Raw genomic sequence first — 22,589 nt, forward strand, 5'->3', positions numbered from 1 at the left:
ATGGGAGTGTGTTAACTGAGGGAGGTGTTTGAAATGCTATAAATGTGTCCATATGTATATTTTCAAGGGAGTAAAATAGGATAAGCCTCATAAAACATAACACTAAAATAAATCAATAAACAAAAAAACTTGCCAAAATCATGTAGCGATATATAAAAGACACTGTAATATTTGTTTGCACTTTCAAATGTCTTAGATTTTTGCCTTGAACAACCCACACACACGCAGAGAACCTACCCTCATTCATAGGGACATTATTCTTGAATGTCTTTATATGTATATCTGGTTGATTTCTCTTACTAGATAACATTATTGAATTCAGTGCAGCAAACCAGTGTTCTGAGATTCTTATCTCTATAGTTACAGGGGATATAGGTGTACATTTACCTTTTGCAAATTGAGACTTATCCTAACCGTAACTACTAGACTAACTCTAAGCTTACCTTAACCTTTAACTGCACATTATAATGATTTACATAAGTGGGACATTTTTATTGTCCCCATAGAAGAGATGACCCACCATGTGAGTGTGTAAACAGATTTTTGTCACCACAAGATGATACATTTCCTGACCACACACACACACACACACACACACACACACACACATACACACACACACACACACACTCACACTCTGGTTGATGAGCCTTTCGATCCATTTTACAACTTGTTCTTGGATCTTATCTACTCTAGACACCTTGTAAAATTTTTTCAAAGAGTGATGCAAACCCACCACAAAACACACAGTATATGCAAATATTCAGAGGCATATACCATTACTTGAGAACAGGTTTGTTCCTGTGGGATAGTTCTATAGTATCAAATTAAGCACAGCATGTTTTGCATGATCATATTTGTGGAACTGCAACTAAACACACAATTAGATGTGTAGTATATAGAACCGGAGATCTGTAAGTATGCTATGAAAGTTATTAAAATACAGACCTAGCACTTGCCAAATCATGTTACCCTAATCACATGTGAGTCAATTTAATGTTGTGAAATTAGAGTATATATTTTTCTTTGTGTTATTGAAATTACGAAGATGCTCTTATAATTGCTGTTATGAAACTAATTAATTTTAAGAGTACAAATAACTACAAATAACTCATATACTAACCCAATACTAACAAAAATAACAATAAGAACATGTTTTGGATTATTTTTAAAACTGCAAACATAAAAACATGTACAAGTCTCATGCAAGGGAAAACATATATTTTAGTAGTTTTGCATGGACCAAATCGCAGACATGAAACTCGCAGAGTACACATTACCTGCAGCTGAAATTTAAGCTGTGACTTTTTGTCATTTAAAGGAACAGGCATTGAAAGCAGTCATTCTTAACAGGGCTGTACAGATAGTGGAAAGCATTATTTTGATTTTGAGAGATAGAGGCAGATCAGACAAATTGACTTGTTTGACTAACAGATGGGAGTGTTTGAGGGTGAAAGTGAACTGTATAATTTGCCATTGCCAAAGTTAAAATTCATTGTGTATTAGTTTTATGTGAGTGTGTTTGTATGTGTTTCTGACCTTTAGAAGTGTCTGGATGCAATCATGGTTAATACATGGAAAAAGAAAGTCAACAGCTTATAGTGCTGCATACAAACAAACATCAGAGATGATTGAAAGCCTGATGTTGTTTTTCTTTCTGTTGTCTTTCATGCGTTTTGTTTCAGAGCTTGGTGTGAGGGGATCCTCTTATATAAATATAATATTGCATTGTTAGTCTTTCAAAACAGTTCTCTTGAAGCAAACATGATTTTCATGTACACACATTGATTACTGTGATAATTTACATCCTATGGCAGTTTTTAAACAAGAACAGCTTATTAACTCATTTTAATGAGGGTCTCTGCCTGTCTGTATACAAACATTTGGCCCAATATTAAAAAAAAAATCTGTGCTAATCTCAGTTTTTTTCAATGGGTTTTGGCGCATGGAAAAACATATGCCCTGAGTCTGTCAGCACTGTCCCATTATTGAACAATAAATGAACAAACGACAGACGAAAATAAAGGTAGATAAACCAATTTACAAATTGGCGTTGACAGATTGACAAGAACATAATCATCATCACAAAGACAGTCTAGTAGATAAGCAGGCAGGTAGACATATATATACCACCATATATATGTTTCAACATGTCCACTGCCAAAGTACATACAGGGGTTAAAAACAGTGATGGAGCAGGGAAAACACTCTGATGTGCAGGAAAGTTCAGGGCTTTGCTTATAGTACCATTACGCATTATGCCTTCAAAAGCACTAAATGCTGTTTTTTTATCATCACCACTTACACACACTCATACAGATGGACAAAAGGTGGCTTTAAAAAGCCATTTCTGTGTTGCACAAGCTCTTCACCATTTCACGCTGTTGCTGAATCTGTCCAACATGAAGCTTATAAATTATTGGTTTCACCCTTTTTTGTTCTCTCTTGTTTGTTCTTACAACAAACTGTGGCAGTTATTAATTTCTGGCATTGATTTTCCGATATGCCTATTGCATCCCAAGCCTCAGAAGAAATTTCAAAACTGAAGATGCTGCTTCCAGCTTTGAGCTCCACTTGGAGGTTGATTAGTGTAAATAAAGGCCTGACAGATGGCCTTTCAGAGAGAGTGGTGGGCGTTTTGGGGTTAGGCTGGGATGGATAGGTCAGTTTGGGGGGCTGTAGCATTAGCCACGTTGGTTGAAGTCCAAGCTGTAAGCAGGCCTCATGCTATGGTGACAGATGTGACAAAGAGGGAGAGAGAAATGGAATAGTATTTGCACACTTAGTTTGTCCTGTGAGTTCAGTACTCTTATAGACTAAACTGGATTCATTTTACCTGGAGAAATATAGTTATTTAATCTATTACTTAAACTATTACATGTAATGCATATGAAAACAATCCTAAATGTGGTTTTATTAGTAATGTTTTTGGCATCGTGTGAAATACCATGTTCGTGGATCAAATTGGGTAACTAAGACTAATTATATTCATTCAAAACCCCAAGCTAAACCAAGATCACAAATCTTGGCCAGTGCTAGGGATACCACAGTTATTATACATGCTGACCAAGAGAGCACTATAACATGAGCTTGGTGTTTAAGGGTTATAATTTATAACATCCTACTAAGAGACCTAATTTTTCAAATATAATATGTGTCACTTGTTTTTGGATCCAGGTTTCTACATACTGTTACTATCCAGCAAAAAACACATATCTCCATTTTGTCAATTTTAATTTAATACCCAACTTGCACACAGCAGTTGTCGTTTATGATGAATGGACCAAAATAAATGCTATGGATTTTTTTTTTTTGCATTAAATCCCACTGAAGATTAAGAATGCTTCTTCCTTCTCCTGTAAAGTTGCTATTTTAGAGATATAAGGCATTGTAGAGCTGGATCTCGCATTTCTGACAAGAGATGTGCTAATCATTTAGTTTCAACATAGATATTAATATCTTGTGAATCGCAAGGTTATATACCAGCCAAAACAGTAACACTGCTATACTGCTATTTTTCCATGCAAAAATGTCTGTGTGGGTTTCCTATGGGTGCTTCAGTTTGCTCCCACAGTAAAAAAAAAACTAAAAAACAAAAAACAAAGGTCAATAGGTGTAAATGTTTGAGTGGTGCCCTGTGATTGATGTGCGGCCTGTCCAGGGTGTGTTCCTGCCTTGTGTCATGTGATTCTAGGTAAGCGCCTGATTTAGATAAGCGTTTCAAACAAACAATGAGTGAAATAATTATTAAATTTACTTAATGACCTCATAAGTTAAAGGAGTCTTGCCATGACTTAGACATGATATGACGACTCAAATATTTTTGTTCACCAAAAAACGTGATATACCCTTTATTTTCTCATAGATAAAAATGGCTTAGACTTGAAGTTCCTTGTTTGGATTTGCGCCACAACCAAAGAGGTATATTCACATTTCATGAAAAGGGGAGAACTTTGTGGAGGTGGAAATACAAAGACATTTTCCAGCTCACTGCAGAAGAGTCCTGCTTCCAGAATCTTGGCAGAATTGCATGACTGACCAAAGCTTAACTTAAGTGTGGTAGCCAGCTCTGTGTGATATAATACAGGCTGGGAGCTGACCTCCTACTGAGCATGTGCATAGCGTAGAGTCATGAGGAGTGGAACAGTTGACAGGACATAAAGAGGAGATATGATAGTGGAGATGTGGAGTGTGTGTGTGTGAGAGAGAGACAGAGGGAGAGACAGAGACAGTGAAAGAGGGAAAGAGTTCAAGATAACTGGTGCTATATCTATGTAACCAGTCATGACCACCACACAAGGAGAAAAAGATAGACAAACAGATAACATTGCTATCACTTTCTGTCTTAAACAGACACACAGACTAAACATACGCTCATATATTTACTGTACATTAATTCATTAAAATGCATATATTACTTGGCAAAACTAAATGCCTGATCCTCCCTCAAAATTTTAATTTCTTTGTAAAACATATTTTACCAAACTCAGAAACTTGAATGTAAATGTATAAAAAATGCAGTGAAGCAGAAGGCTTTTTAAAAAACGTCAATCGATACCAAATCCTTGCTAAAAAGTGCTGTACTGAACTTCTGAATCAATATACACTCCTCATCAAAATCTTAAGACCAGTTAAAAAATTGCAAGAATTTGAATTTTGCAATATTGTACCTTAAAAAGTTTCTAAGTAGAACTTAACAATGCTAAATGAAGAAATGGGAGCAAGAGACAAAAGATTTTGAGCAGGCAATTTATCGCAAACAACAATTTAACTGAAATAGGGTGTTCATCAACTGACAAAAAGTTTAAGACCTTTAAAGCCTTTAAAAGCCAAAATCTGTGCAAAAATATGGATTCCATTTCATTTTCTGTCAAGTATTCACACTGTCAAGACCTCCTGATGGTAAAAGCAAAAAAGCTCATTGACTTTGTACGTGGTAAGATTGTTGAGCTGCATAAGCAAGGTCTCTCACAGTGTGCCATCGCTGCCAAGGTTGGACGCAGTTAGACAGTCATTTTGCATTTTCCGAAAGATCCTGAGGGTTATGGAACCAAAAAAGTCAAGTGGTAGATCTAAAAAAATGTCACCAGCGCTGAGCCGCAGGATCCGTTTGGCTGTCCATCAAGACACGGGATGATCCCAGACACAAATTAATCAAAAGGCATGTGCGAGGGAAGGACTTCGGGAACCAAAATCTCTTCAAAGGCCATGTCTCCTTCAACGCCACAAAATTGCCCATTTGGAGCAATTAGGAGGGAGTGGGGGGTGTGCTTCAGTTTGTGCAGGGGCATCTTATAGCAGCTGTCTATGTGGAGATATTGCAGTGGACATCACTTATGACTGGTGGCCCTCATCTGTGTGGTAATAACCTGGTTTTTCAAGACAATTTTTTTTTTGCAGACAGTGCTGCAGTTCACAATGCCCGCTCTTCCAGGAGAATAATGTCACTCTTTTGCACCACCCTGTGTGTCCCCTTGATTTAAATCCGATTGAGAACATTTGTGAATAGATGGCAAGGGAAGTTTTCAAAAATGGACATCAGTTACAGACAGTGGATGCCCTTCATGAAGCCATCTTCAACACTTGGAGCAATGTTCCCACTAGCCTCCTGGAAACACTTGCAGCAAGCATGCCTAAACAACAGTTTGAAGTGATCAACAGGAATAGTGGAGCTACTCATTACTGAGTACTTTTTTGACACATTCATTTCTTTTAAGTTAATTAAAAGTTTTTAAGTTTTTTGTTTTTTTTGAGCTATGTTCTTAAACTTTTGATCATCTGATGAACAGGCTATTTCAGTGTTTACAATTTTAACTTATAAATATGCCCTAACTAATTACTCATACTGAAATATTTATCTTTTAAACTTTTAGGATAAAAACATATCTGCATACAAAGCTTGTTGAAATAGTAATATTTAAAAAATTATAAATATTTTTACATTATGTAATTTTCATCAAAATTGTCATCAAGCAGCAATATTATTGCATTGTATGTGATTCTCAAATTTTTATTGAGTTACAATATGTTGCTTCTGCCCTGATTAATTAAAACAGTTGAAATATTAAAACACTATTCAGCAAAAGATAGTATGAATATGGTTGAAAGAAGAGTACACAGATCTATCACTGGAAGGGATTGCAGATTGGAAGAAGAACAGCTTATGAAATCATACAAATGTGTACCTGATTACATACAGTTTTAGTTATTGCAATCTATTGTTTTTTGTTTAACAGTGTTTGGTTCAGTATTATTCCTAAGCATTATTTAATTAAGATTTTTCATTTGTACATAAACTGAACAGACTGTCACAAATGTTTCTTTTGAAGCCATTCCTTCTATTCTGAGCTGCCTAAATCTAATAGATACAGTATATTATAACTACAAGTCCAAAAACAAGTTTTGTTTATTGTATTCATTCTTGTGAGGGATGTTTCCAGCCACTAATTTAGATTTATGGATTTTCACGCGTTTCGAAAGAAAACAGATTTTGTTCTGGACTGTGTTTAGTGCAGAGTGAAGATCAAGAGCAGGCCTCTTGCTTGCAGATCTCTGTCACATACATTTACTGTGAAATCACTTTAACTAAGACACAAAACATGGTAAGTTCACTTAAATTAGGGCATTGACATTGCCATTATTTCAAGTATAAAATGTTATGCTGTATTTTTATAAATGCATGGACATTTATTTTATATACATTTGTTACTATACAAAAAATGTATTTCCAAATGTACATGAAAATGAGAAAAAATGTCTTTAACTTTAATGCAGCATGATGTCAGAATTTGTTTTAGGTACTTACAGATTTTCTATTGGTCCACAATACAATGACATTGTGAAAAATCTTGCAGGAAAAGTCTCATGATTTTTAGCACTGCTACATTAAAAGTGACGTTCACAATTTTAATCAACAAACACTTTTTAAAAATAAAATTCTGAGTATTTCCTCACAGTTTTCTAGCTCTCAAGTCTGTTTGCATGCCCGAAACCAGTCTACTTTGTTTACAAGGCCCCAGAAATCTGTAAATGTCTAAAAAATAGAGTGTCTCTGTCCAGTATGCTAGGATTTCTCTCTCTCTGCTCATGGCACAGAAAAGCAGTGTTGCCAACTCCTCTGTAAGGAAAGTAGCTATTGGCTGTCATAAAAGTCACTAGAAGTCGCTAAACAAGGTCATTGCTTAATTTGAATAATTGTCCATTTGTAATTGATGCTGCAGAAGAGAGGAATAACATCATGCGAGAGACAAAAAGTGATTAAAACACCCTACATATGTTTAGTCTTAATGACATTATTGCTTTGTCCAGACATAAATCAGTTGTGTTCTCTATTGTTAAATGTTACAATATCAAATTTAATCAGAAACTATCTTTAGTTTTGGTCCAGTCTCAAACCTAATGTACACACATTGTGCTGGCTCAGAGAAAGAGGACGTAATCTGACTGAGACTGTGATTCAAATGCAGTGACACATTTACATTTACATCCTGCTCTGTAAGCTAGGGCAGGATCATTGGCAGCTTTGGGCATGCTTGATTCATCTGTAATTTGGACGCGGAGTGGAGAGGTTGTGGGTCTCCTCTCTGCTCTGAGTGCAGCTACTGGAAGACTGACCGCCAGTGAGTGTTTTGGGACGGAGGGAGTGGCGCATAGCAGCAACAGCTGCTTGTTGAGGACAGTAAATGCAGAACCATATGTGCTGTCACTTCAGAGACTCCAAAAGTCTAGATTTGTTGCTAGTTGTTTTTTGAAAAAGAGTTGCTAGAAGGGTCTGAATACTCTCTAAATATAGCAACAAAGTCTATAAGCTGGCAACACTGCATAAAAGGCATTTAGGGTTTATTAGACAACGAATAGACCCAATTAATAGACCAAATGTTGAAAAGCATAGGATATTGTTCTATTTCTGCTCCATAGGTGTATAATATTGACTTATTTTGGTTATGTCAGATTACTTATGGTGGAAATTATGCCAAATTCAGAATTAAACAGAGTGAAAGTTTTACAAAACTAAACAACTCTAGTTACAAATGTGTTTCTGGGGTAACTCAAACAGTGAATAAAAACTTAGACTACAGCCATGTACAAACACCATTCCACCTTAAAAGATGCAGAGCATCTGAACAAACCAGATAGAACTGCACTTCCCCACAATCTTATATGTTTCCTTCAATCTAAACAAAGCAACAGGTAATAAATACATAAATAAAATAAAATAGTAAACTCAGTGTTTTTATTATATGTTTAATTTTTTTTCCCAATAATTGTGGAAGGCACTGTATACACATGTATTTGTGTGAGTTTCAGTGGATGTGCTTGCATGCACACACAATAAAGTGTTTGTCCTGAGCTCCCGCTGAGCTCCAGTGGCTCTGTGCTCTGGCAGTAGATAAGGCAGATGCCAAATTGTAAATCCAGCCCATGATCCCCTGCATTATCCCCATCAGCTCTGCACACCCCTCTGCCCTTCCACCATCTATTATGTGACTGACCACTGTGCTCCTGAGGCTGCAAAGAGATTGTAAAAACAACTCTGTCGCAGTAAGTCAAAGTAGGCAAGAGTCATGATTATTCATGATAATTAGAAAAAATAAAGTAAGTAATAAGGTAAGAAAAAATAAAAATTACTCAGTCTAGTCTGTTAGAATGTTGACATATCCGGAAATAATCGGTCAAGATAAGTTTGCTTAGTATTGGAGCTACTTTGACTTGGTTAATGTAACTAAAAAGATATTGAAGCTTTGTATGTGTTTTATAATGAAAAACAGTCCCAAGATTTTACACTTACTTATGTAGTTTCTGATAGTTTTTCTTTGTCATAAATATTGCACAAAATCTAAAGTCCTTTTTAATAAATTCATGTGTTTGAAGAATGAAAACTGAAAGCAATCTGAAATTAACTATAATTAGTTAAGTGGTTGTTAAGAAAAGGAACGCAGTTCACAAAACTACTAGGAACAAACACACACAAATAAAAAATACTAATAAACTATTGGTTGAAATGGGTGAAAGTGTGAACGTGTGAATAATGCTCTGTGACATTACTGAGTATGAGGAAAGAATAAAGAGGTAAAACACTGTGGTAAAATACAGAGGATTCAAGATTACTCACTCAGAGGTGAAGCTTACGGCCTTGAATGCGTGGTTCGTGTTGAAGGGAGTGTGTTCCTCTGACAGCTGGTCACAGATTAATTTCTTTGGTTTGGCTGGCTTTGGCCCAGGAAAGTTTGCTTACTTTTGCTTCTATTAACAGCTCATTTGACTCAAAATCAGAATCTCTGAAACGCTGCATGAATTATGATTTTTATTATCTCTCCAACTCTTTCTCCCAGTAGTCATTTCTGTATTATACTTTAGTAGGCCAATTGAGTAATTACAGTACTCTTGCTTGCTGTCATCAAAAGTAAGCTGAGGAGTCAAAGCTCTACTGGCTCGGGTGACAGTACCAAAACCAAGTAACAGTAATTTGTAAATGAATTCAATTAGTAAATTGCTAATAAAAACAAAATTAGTACAGATATATGTTTAAATGCAGTTTTGCTGACTATGCATTTAGAAAAGTCTACACAGTTTACACAAAAACTCACCTTCTGAGTTTTAAATATTTCCGTAATGGAACATATTAGTGCAACGAGCATCTTTTAGTGCAACAAAGATTTGTATTGTTCTGTTTTTGGTGTACAATAAAATGATGTAGTTTGCAAGTGAGAGATCTGAACAGTGCAGAATAAAACAATATATATATATTAAAAAAAAAGGAATTAGACACAGTGATGTTCACTTAAGTTAAGTAAACTTTTATTCACAGAACACTTTTTACAACTGATGATGAACACTAACCAAGCACTTAAAGGTGAGGAAGAAACATTAAAAACCCCCCTGTTTCCTCTGGTGAACAACTTGTACAACTTTATCCATTGAGAAATATCCCACACTTATAAACTGGGGAAACACATTAAGTTACCTCTAAACTGTGAATCCACATTGGCCTCTCTGGTGACTAAAGTCATATCTAGCCCCTTATTGATAGCAGTGAAACTGATTATAAAGTATACTTTTGTTCAGACAAATATAAGTAGAAATAAAAGTATACTTCTAAAAGCCTGCACTCTTAAAAATGCTCATGTCACAAGCATGCAACTGAGTAATTGCAATATTTACTGAAAGAATACTTCAGTGTTTGGACTCACTCAAGAGCAGTGGTAGAGCTCTCCAACAGCAGCCCTTTGACACTGGCTTCTGGTGCCCACCCAGCAATTAAAACCACATGCTTTTCGTTCTGCACCTTGTTGTAATCTCTACTTGGGAAACCCAAGCCACAGAGTTGTTGCTGGCCCAGTTGGAACCACAACACGGGGCTAGACCCAGAATCCATTCAGAGACACCTCGTATCGCACAAACACATCACATTATGGAACCATCCTGAAGCAGTTAATCCTCTTAAATCATAGTGTTACTGCCATCCCTGGAACACCAAACTGACTGCACACTTCTCATTATTTCTCAACATTTCACCTTAAACTGATTTAGCTCCTTTTAGGCCCTAAATCTCACTCTAAATCATCTGTGAAACCTGGCAGGGACTTGTTTTCATGCAACTGTACATGTAATTTACTGTGCAAGTGGAAAAACTCAATCAAATTCTGATCACCGTGGAGGAGGGATCTCCTAAATGGTGTAAGTTCTGCACTGGATTAGTGTGAATGAGGCTCTGGTGTAATATAACTCAGAAATGGCCCAAGCACACTCCTGGAATTGCTGGCCTATTGACAGCCACAGTGAAGTGACAATTATTCTATACACATTGTTTATTTCTCTCTCTATCTCTAGTATATATATATATATAGTTTGCCCAGATAATTCTTATGAAAGTAGCTTGGCTTGTGAAAGTAACTTATGAAGCAATGTGAATTCAGGCTGCTACTACAGTTCTGTTTGGCAGGAAAATACAGATACAGATACAAATACAGAACAAAGATATGCACAGAAGCTTGAAGTAGATTTTATGAATGCTCTTGCAGCTTAATATTACTTAACAGAAGTCTGAGACCATTAATATTTGTTTAATTGATAGGTAATTTAAGTAACCTTCAGAAGATATATCTGAGCACATAAGATATGATAATAAAAAACGTTAGACGAGGAAATATTTTAAAATATGTCAAAAATATACAGACCCTTCTACGAAAGGAATGGCACCAAAACAAACTTCATGCTCTAGAGAGACAGATCAAAAAATGTTTGCACTTGATTTGAAGTTTCAGTCATTTCAGTATAAGGATGCAAGACGATGCTACTGAGGAAATGTAAACGTTGAAGGTAGAGAAAAAAGAAGAAAAACACAGAACTTAATAATCTTATTTATTAAAAAATAACTTAAAAAAAATTCTAAGCCTGATCTTTGAAGATGTGGAAAAATGGCCCTGCCATTTAATCACTAAAAGCAAGTTTTCCAAAAAAGAATGGAAGCTGTAATAAAAACGAACAATTCCATACAATAAATACTGAGAAATTTTATGATGATTTTGTCCATGATACTAAAGATTATTTTTTTGTTTCCTATATTTTTCCCATACCAATTGCTTTTATGATTGAAAATTAATTAAATCAAGTCTCAGCTGTTGCACAGAACTGTCTGTTCCTGTGTATAAGGAACTCACAATGGTCAAATCTGAGTTACTTTATATCATGAGCAATTATATATTTCCACAAACAAAGTGTTTATGTAAATAAACATCGTATTACATCACACTATACATGCTGGGAGCACTGTACATTCAGTTGGTGTTCATTTACAATACGGTTAACTTACATTTGCAAGTACTGTAAGTGATCTTCCCAGTGGGTGTTGGTACAGTACTAATGTTGAAATATGATTTTGCTATTGTTTTCCTGAAATAGAGTATAGAATATCATTAATAAGAAACTGTAGTCCGGGACAAGGTTCAACCTTGGAAAACCAGAAAGTCAAAAAACATTCGCTTAAATAATTTGATGAAGGTGAGCTCTTTGTCTGACCTTCTGGTCCTTCTAGTGTAATCATAAGACACTGACTGTACTGACAATATCTACAGAGTTCAGTGATAAAACGTATATTTTACAGATTCTGCTCCAGGAGATACCAACAGGGAAGTGGTCAGAGTTGTGTGTGTGTCCCTATCCATGTTGCAAGGAGGTGTAGATTGAGATAACAAGCTAATCCTACATGCGGAACTGTCTATCTGAGCCAAAGAAGTGTTGTCATCTTTCACAAACTCCCCTAAATCTCCCACTGTGGCTCCATGTACAGTTTCAGTTTGAGAGAGAGAGAGACACACACACACAACATAGTCATACCCAGAATGGCTGTGGCTGTAACAGAGGGTAGCACCCTTGTTGCAGTGCTGCCCATGTTGCTCATGAGTCAGTGTAGCAACTGCTATAATGTTAAGTTTTAAACAATGTATTTCCGCTTGAGTGGACAACATTTTACATTGTAAGAAAAATGTATTTATTCTGAAGTAGTGCAAGAGCAAGATATGCTATCTCATGTTTTGTAGCCTATATAAGCAAAGCTGTTACAATTCACTGTAATTTCAAAAGAACTAATAGTGATGTCAGTATTTGAATACTGGAACTTTAAATGGCTAAATGAGTCCTCAAATACCCACGCCCAACCCATATACACACTCATACATCCTCACATACACACATAAAACATGTTCATGAAAAGCTCCAAATCACAGCCTGAACAAATCCAGACTGCATCTGGAGCTTCAACACATTTCACATCTCACAAACCCCCCAAAGCCTTCCCTGGTGCATGCCCCAGGCCATAAAGTGAAATCAGTGGCTCTAAGAACAACATTCAGTGGGTAATGATTCCCTGGCTGGGCTTGGCATAGAGCAGGAGCTATGAAAGGGTGTGTTTTTGCTTTCTGATGTTCTGTGCCACATTGCGGAGCTCTCTGGCACTTGCCTCTCTGCTGAGATGGAGCTGGAAAGCAGCAGAGGAGCTGGGTTTGGGTCACATCCCGGACGCTGTGTTCAATTAAGGCCTGGAAACACAAGGCCAGAAACATTTGTCCTGTCATTCTGCTTAAAATGAGCTCTGTATGTAATGTTTTCATCTCTCACTGTTGTTCTCTCAATCTCTGGCATCTGAAGGGGGTCTCCTGGAAGTGCTTAATTAATAACTTCTTTTTCAAACATACACTCACACACAGTACTTGTACTTCTGGTCTGAAGTAACCTGGGTGAAATAGTCCCCGTGGTTACCCACCAGCATTGAATTCTTCTCTCTTGTCCTCCCTCATGGCATCTTCCATCACTCTTTCCATTTCCTTCTTCTGGACTCGCTACTACTCTTAATTATTTCTTAATTTTTTTTCCCACTACTTCATCCCTGTGTTTCCGGATTCTTCCTCAGGATCACTGTCCTATTATCATTTGACTCCATAAACCCTAGTAAACATAGAACTGGTATTTTTGCCTTGTATGGTTTTTCCTTTGACATCTGTACTATAGTAGACAAATGCTGCTGTTTAATAAATAATTCCACAGTACTCTTAAAAATATTTAAAGCTAAAACTGTGAGGTCTCTTAAAAGATGTTAAGCAAAAGTTCTGAGGATATTTCCTCACCATTTGCTTGCTCTCCAGGCTGTTTGCGTACTCAAATCCGATCTAATATTTTTTAATGAAACCCCAGTGTCTGGTATGCTAGGCTTTCTTTCTATCTTCTCATGGCAGAAAAGTGGCACTTATACTATAAACAGAGTGCAAAAGTTTGAAAAATATGAACAGAGTTGAGGATATTACTCTAATCCTTCTCTATAGGTGGAAAATATTGACTTATTTTTGCTGTAGATGGAACGGACTCTAAATTCAGGAGACTGCTAACTGCATGAAAGTAATCACAGACCAAAAGTTCTACAAAATTAAACAACTCGAGTAACTAATGAGTTTCTGTGGTATTTCAAACTGTGAATAAACATTTTTCAGACAAGTTCAACTTAAGCCACATACAAAGAACAGTCACTTTTGCCCCTCAAACATATGTTACTCATTACAAGCGCATCTGAACGTAAACAAACCAGAGAACAGCGTTATATGAGAAAAAAACTATGCATTTTTAATCTTCTATTTGCTTGTTGAGTGTCTTGCTGTATCTGAGCACTAAACTGACAGAACAGCAGTAGTCTCAGTTAGTAATAGACATTTAAAGATTTGTTTAAAGTTAGCAGACATTAAAATACTTTACCTTTTAGCTGCAGTTTTACAGTGATTATCAATAAGATCATGGTGTGATCACCCATATTTTTTTTTCATCTGACTGAAATCCACTGGTCTTGATATTCATAGTCATCACCATATCTAGGACCAGAATGTTGTACATGAGGGGATTCTTTTTCATTTTCTTTTTTTTTTTGTTTCTTGTGAATTTGGTTCCACCCAGGGAAAATCAAAATGTGATTGATTGATTCCCCTGTAACTTCCTATTTTCAGTATGTTTGTATTTTGTCTAATGTGTAGCATCTTGATTTAGTGTCTAAAGTTGAAATCTATTGCTTCCAACTAAAACACATCAGTGAAATAGGCAGCATGATTATATTCTTAATATGTTTATACACCAAGCATTATTATGCAATATAATATCAAGATAATTTTATGTATATTTTATCTAGATTCTACTGATTCTACAGATCATTAGGCATTCTCCAATTTTCCTGAGTGTGTGTCAAAGGACGTGTGCTAGTGTTCAGTCATATTCCTTATGGTGAAATAAATAGATTATTATTTTTTTTTTTTATTCTGGTTCATATGTATTTTATCGTCTCAGTTTAAACCCTCCTCTGCTTTTTCTCTGTCTACTTGCACATGTGCAATTAAGTGTTCTATTAAGAATTTATGTCTGTTAAGAGTCTTTTAAGAGTTTTGTCTGTTTTTTATATCTTCAATACACCTACATAATACAATAATCAATCACTGTTTTATGTTCTTTTATATTCACATAATGTATTAACCATTTTTGCTTTTATGACTATGATTTTAAGGATGCTATTAAATCATATCCAGTCATTCTGCATAGTGGAGGGCAGCAGTGTGTCGTGCTGAGAAACATATGCTTGTTTTTTGTTTGTGTGTGTGTGTGTGTGTGTGTGTGTGTTTGTGTGTGTGTGTGTGTGTGTGTGTGTGTGTTTGTGTGCGCGCGCTTGTGCATGTTGTATTGGGGACTGAACTGTGACAATGTGTTTTTGTGTTCTAACTGTAGTGCCACAAAAAGGAAGATGTGTGTCCTCAGTGGGCAGCAGTGCACTCTGGGAAATCAAAACTTGCCTTGTCATCCCTGCTGTGGGCCTGTTAGTATTAATACATATTACAGCTAGAAGTTGCTAACACACTTTGTTTACTAGCTGTGGAAAGTAAGTGCAATATTTGCAGCAGCAACTGTAACTCAAAGTTGTGCGGTAGTTTATTTTTGTCATCAGCTCTTGCACCTGTGTGTGTGTGTGTGTGTGTGTGTGTGTGTCTGTGTGTGTGTATGCACTCATTTTGTTATACTTGGATCACATATCCACACAAGAATTAATGAAGGTGAAAAGTGCCTCCTGATTCACTTCATTTGCCCTTCTTTGTCCTCACAAATATAAAATAAATTGTTTTAAATATAAACATTGTTAGACATGTTAAGATCTCCCAAAAATCAAAAAATGAGGTAGCTGTTTTTGTGAAGACGTCTATGATTGTGAGGAAACACAGCTTTAAACTCTACTGCTTTTACGTTGGAACAATGTGTTTGTTGGAAAATAATGACATTTTTTGTGTGGCTGTAGTTATACTTTTCTGTAAATTTTTATTCACTTTCTGAATGACCACAGAAACTCGTTTGTAACTTGAGTTGTTTAGTTTTGTAGCACTTTCAGTAATGCAGTTAGCAGTCTCCTGAGTTTGGAGTAATTTCCAACTTAAGTGATGCAAAACAGCAAAAATAAGTCAATATTATCCACCTTTGGAGCAGGAATAGGGGCATCCTCATTTCAGTTCATGAGACTAACTGAGACTAATTACAACTGTGAACTAGCTCTGCCCTTACTGCATGTGCCTTTGACACCGTTGGCTGTTGGTATGTATTGCTTTCTTGACAGAATACACACACTGTGTATGCTGGGAGAATGTGTAGTGAGTTTCCAAACTGAAAATTTACTGATGCACGATGCATGATGCATTATTTGAAATAGCATTATTGCTAGCACAGGAACCCTGATTATTGATGAACGTAAAGTAGGCCTTAAAAAGCTAGTTAAAATGTTCATGCATTAAACACTGCAGTATTTAAGGCAGATGGAATTGATATTTATGTTCTTTCCTGACATTATGGTTGTATATTTTACAGATACCTGTATATAATGAGTTAATAGTTGTTCAAAACTCAGTTTTGTTTTTCTGCCTGTAGGTGGATATTACATTTTTATTTTATTTTATTTTATTTTACTTTGTAAAGGCAGCAGCTTCTTGTGGCTTTTTTAAATCTGTACCTCATCAAAGGAATTTGCTGGTATGAGGCCATTACCCCTAGACCCCACCCCCAACTTGTTAAAACTTAGTCCTCCTAATCATTAATCTCTAGTGACGGCCCTGCCTTTAAGCCCTTAATGGGACCAGATATGCTCTGTTTGACAAAAAAAAAAAAATCAGTGAATGAATTCTATGTGTTCAATGTTTTTAAAAACCACATTTTTTGTGTCAGCAAAAAAGTATGAGATATTTTTTTAAATAAAATGGGGACATTTTTCCACTCCTCTAAAGTTCAGTTTTAGATGTTGGTTTGCAAGTTAATCTGCTTCTCACTGTCCTAAACCCATTCAGTGTTACTGGGGTCTGGGGAGGCCAACTTAAACAGTGAAATTACTCAGGCCCAAGTCTGGCTCACATCATTCACCCATTTACAAATCCCACATGCCACATGAAATAATACCACTGCGTGCAAGATTAGGGCCACATAATTTTATATTAGGGCCACATGTCATGTATAAGTCAGTTTTGGGCCACCTTTGGCTCACATCCAGTTTGGTATGGCCTTATCTTTGCAGAAGGAGACTAGATCAAATTTGATTTGCAATACATACAGTGAACCGATGTCTACCTTGGAATTCATTGTTTTGACATCACCAACAGTTTCTTTGTTAAATTCTCAAGCTTTCTCAGAAATGAGAATTTGACAACTACACACCTTTTCACAGTACAAGAAGGGACAGGAACATCTGTTGATTTTTCAGATAAGAGGAAAGATTGAAACTTGTTTTTCCTTTCTCCCAAAAATGAAAAAACGTAATGGTAAGTCTGGTATTTGTACTTACAGGCAAGTTAAACTTCAACCATAAACAAGCTAATGTCTGCTTCTTACTCAAACATATCATTCCAGCTTAAAAGACGCTGAGCTTCTGAATGAACACAAATGGAAAGCTGGGGAATTTAAGTAATGTTTTTGTAATAGTGGCTGTGCTGGTGGTCTACCAGGTCTAGCATGTTTGTTAGGACTCCAGTTTTATGTAAGTAATTTAATAACATTTGAATTCCATCATTTGTGTTTTTGAAACTTAATCAGACATTTTGAAATTTCAGTATACAGCAGTGATTTGGGGTCAGTGTAGGATAGTTACTGACCTGGAGGGCTGTACACAGCCAATGTGTGATAACTGAGTTCAGCGTGCTGCTCTGCTTGTGTGTGTTAGAATCCCTGTGGAGTAAATACTCCCTTCACTCTGAATAGGGCAATTGCAAAATAACTAAGCATCTCTCTCTCTCTCTCTCTCTCTCTCTCTCTCTCTCTCTCTTTCTCTCTCTCTCTCTCTCTCTCTCTCTCTCTCTCTCTCTCTCTCTTTCTCACTCTTTCTGTGTGTGTGTCTGTAAGCCTTTTTCTCTCATCCTGTATCTCCATTAATCTTGCAATCACTGTCTCTCTTTTCTTGTCCACTTTTTCTATATTTGTGTTACTTTTCTACCTCTGTCATTTCTCTTTGGTCACACAGTTCCACCTCTACGTTTTTCTTTTCCTTTCTCTCACGCTCCAATTGTTCTGTCCTCCCAATGACCAGCCAGTCTCTCTCTCGCTTTCATTTGCCCCCACCTCCATTTGAAGGGTCACTGAAGAACTCAGATACCTGTTAGAGTCGTGTGGCAGCACAGTGGTCAGTTTCCCAAGTGGGCCAACTGGCTGCCAGCCCGTCCCTTGGTGCCAGCACACACTGGTGTCCATGTCCAAGAGTGTGTTTGTGTGTGTACTGCCCGCTGTCTGACCGTAGCTTTGGCTCAGTAGTCAGACATACCGCAGCAAAGCCCAGCATCTACTCGTCTCTCTCTCTCTCTCTCTCTCTCTCTCTCTCTCTCTCTCTCTCTCTCTCTCTCTCTCTCTGTTCTTTCTGTCTCTTCCTCACTGGGCGTCATCTTATCAGCTCTTGATTCCCTCATCAGTAAGGATAACATTTTTGGGAAAAAAAGAGGGTGAAGGTTGTGCTGTCTCCATTAAGAGAGTGGGGAATTCTTGACCCATAATGTCTGACATGTATTTTGTGTGTGGGTGTTTGTGTGTGTGTGTGTTTGTGTGTGTGTGTGTGTGTGTCTATATCTGTGTGTGTCACTACAGCCCAACTAGGCAAGTCTGGTGAACTTTGGCTGTTCTTTAACCTTGTGTTGCTGTAACACACTCAACCAGTCACCACAACAACCACAGCCACCACAGAGCACCAAACCACTGTACAGAAACAAATATTTTATAAAATATTTATATTTTATAAATATTAAAACAAGTCCATTCTCAAGCTTGATGCTGGGTAATAAGGGTACCCAACATCTCTGCAAAGAGCATTGCAATGTATGAGCCAAACTGAAACCAAATATTGTTATCATTTTTATGATTCAGGACTCAGGACTCCCTGTTTTGGCTCAGTTTTCCCAAGTCTCCACCCATGTCACATCTCCACAGAGGAAAATATTATTGCTCAATAGTTGCTTGTTGATGGCAGAGAGTCTTGGGACACAAATTAAAATGATGACAGTTTATTTTTTTAAGTGAGAGACATTAGCTAAAGTCACAACTGTCTTTTCAGATGTTGTTGTTGTCTAGAACAGTAGCCCTCAAACTTAGACCAAGTACCACCCATTATCAAACCAAAATCCCCAAGTACCTATGATTTTTACCACAGAATCATGTGTGCCCCTGGTTCTTCCTCTGTTCTGGGACATAAGGCAAAATTTTGCTTCAGTTTTTGCATGATTTTGTGGCTTTTTATTTACTTGAAATTTGCATGCTTAACACAAAATTATCTAAAATAATTACTAAAAATTGTAGAGAGAACACAAATAACCAGGCCTAAACCAAATGATTTAAACAAAATTATAAATATATGAGAACATATAAAATGTATGGGCAATAAACATTAGAAAAAAAATAAAATAAGAAGAGGTCAATTTAATATCAGTTATGTGCTTTGTGTACAGTATTCTCGCTTAGTTTTTCTCTATTTTTGCCTCTGGATTTACTCCTCCTGGGCTTCTGAGTATTGCTCAGACTTGGTCTCGGTTTGTTTTTCTTGTTTTTGCTTTGCCCTTTTTATAATAATATACAAATTGCTCACATCTGTTTCTAGCCTTTGCTTACGTTCAGTAAGCACCTGAAACTGGGCTTTTTTACACGGATTTCTCAAAAAATTATTGGATCGTGTTAACTCCCTGGAAAAAATTGGAGGAACGCTGCCCCCACGTTGTAGTTTTCTACAGCACAAATAAATGTCATTGGGGCATAATTATGAAAACTGCAACCCATTATGTAATTTACACATAAAAACATTAGATATTCAGTTATTAATAAATGAATTCCTTAATTAAGTAGTACATTTTTTGAGGTCATTTGGCATACAACCTCTTGCTGCTTCACATACCACTAGTAGTACACGTACCACAGTTTGAGAACCACTGGTCTAGAAGAATCTACAGAAATACAAATGAGAATCTCTGATTTGCATCTGTACTATGAGTTCTTATCATACTGTCTCTTCCCACACAGTTTAGGGCACATCATCACACAATGTACAATTTAGTTCAGAGATTTGCAATTACAAAGTTTGAACCATTTGATCAATGGTTTCAGATAAGTAAGAAAAACCCAAGAAACCTAAAATAAAGCTGGAGAGTACCAAGAATGAAATTTGTTAATATGAATGCCCAGTGTGATTAGAGGTGATCAGTACTAATAACTGGACAAAATATATGTGTAATGTATTCGAAGATCATTTTAACAGCATTTTGGTGTTCTCTTAAATGTTGAATAAAACAATGTCAAGTTTAGGATATTTAAATCTGAACTGTAGTGCAAATTATTGGTGTATATTAGACAAACTTATAATTGAACAGTGCTGGTTGAACAGTTTATTTTAAATTGAAATTGCATTTGGTTTCAGGTTTTGTGTGACATGAATATTTCAGCAAAAAAAATCAATCATTTAATTCACTTTAAGACTGTGAGTGTTCTGCTGGCTGGAGCATTTACTACCTTTATGAGTTGGAATGATGTTTATGATGAAGAACTCCTCATCCAAAACCTGTACCTGTATTGCTCTCATGGGTAAATGCCATCAAATCATCAAAGAAATGTTCTAGTATTCACTGTGGAAGTCTCTTAGAAGAGCTTCATTGAATTCAGATTAAATTCTTGATAAGCATGCACCCACATATCTTATGCCATGTAGCGTATTAAACCTATATATATATATATATATATATATATATATATATATATATATATATATATATATATATATATATATATATATATATATATGATTTATTTATTCGGTTTTGTATTTCCAAAGGCAAATGTGGTATCATGTGCGATTTTTTTTTTTGCTTCATGATATGTGGGGGAGGGGTGGTGGAAAGAGGAGGTGAAACTTGATATTACTGATAGCAAAATTACTTAAAAAAACTCAAAAGAGGTTTTAAAGGTCACTCCCTTTCTATCAATGACTCTAGAATAACGAGAGTTTAATTTTTTGCAAGGCAGGGTGAATCACATTTAATATGACTAGAGGCCAGAAATACCAAGGTAATTTACCTTGTCCTGCTTTAACCTCATAGCATATAGGGGTGTGGTTTACAATGAACTGGCACTGAGAGGGAGTAGTTCGGGCTGAGTGGAGGAATAATGGCTGACGTGGCACACCTGAATCTTGACTTCCTCAAAGAATGAATCTTAGTACTGAATGTTGAAACTAAGAGCTGAAAGGCTACCTGTCTGTTGTTTATATTTCTTTTTATAATTTCCATGTTAGAATGCCTTTTATTGGACACTAGCAAGGTCTTGTATTCAACATATGGGAAAATGCATGCTTAAGCTGAGGTGAACTTCTTAAAGAAAACAATTCTTTATTAGGAAAATTATTTTTCACCCCATTCTCTGTAAAACTGATGTACTCTTTCCATTCAACTGCAAAGTAAAATATCCTCCCCCGATATCATATCTGATCTCGTAACCCTTGTTAATACATTCTCTTTTCTTTTTAAAATACTCTTAAACATGCTTGATGTAATGCAGTAGGTAACACCACTTGCATCTAGGGCTCAAATCCTTGGCTAGGTAAAAACTCCATGTTCCATCCATAAGTATCCCATGGGCAAGACACATAACACTAAATGATCCTATTTCTGTAACATAAGCAATGCCCAGATTTTCAGTTTCTCAAGCTTTCCACATAGTAAACACTCTTAGTTATAGCTTACATATGTTGTTTGCACTTTTAATGAATATTAAAGAGAAAGATGTATGCCAGATTTATACCACACTTTTTGGACCAGATAAAAGCTTTGTTTGAAACACTCCAAATATGGGGTCATAAGCAGACAATCATGCTATTTAGAAGGCCTGCTAGGAGACAGTTTTCTCTGACCAAGCCATGGTAAAAAGCACCTGGAATGTAGCAGGTCTTTGTGGTAATAGGAGACCAAAATAGAGTTTTTTTAACCACAAGAATTTTAGAATCTTTTGATGAGAAATGACAATTTTATGGAAAGTACCTCCCATGCTGGTACTGACTTGTGGTATTGTCAGGCTTGGGTCTGCTTCCAAAGGACACAGGGAGCCTAATTAGAACATATGGCATTGTGAACGCTGCCAGGTTTCAGGACAATTTAGAGTAAAATCTGACCACCTCTGCTTGGTTGCCAAAACAACTATTGAAAGCTTTCTTCCAGACACAGAGACGTGTCTCAAAACAAAACACAATTAAGCTTCTCAACTGTTCATTCCAGGTCCTTCCTCTGTGCCCTTAAATTTTAAATAATTTTAGAGAACACTAAATCTTGAGTAGATGGTGTGACAGTTTTTGTTATATTTCTTGAAATACTCTTTACAACCTGATAACAGTCAGTAAATCAAAAGCAGTGATGACATGACTAAAAAGAATTGTATTTTTATTAGCCACAGGACTGTAAAAACTCCATCTTATCATTTCTTTCAGACTGGATAGCATACCTGCCTGTCTACTCCATACACCTACACCCACGCATATGTGCTGAATGCATATGAAGAGACTTGTGCCTGAAGAGACACATGTA

This window comes from Hoplias malabaricus, chromosome X2, assembly GCF_029633855.1.
Source record: "Hoplias malabaricus isolate fHopMal1 chromosome X2, fHopMal1.hap1, whole genome shotgun sequence".
NCBI classification, from domain to species: Eukaryota; Metazoa; Chordata; class Actinopteri; order Characiformes; family Erythrinidae; genus Hoplias; species Hoplias malabaricus.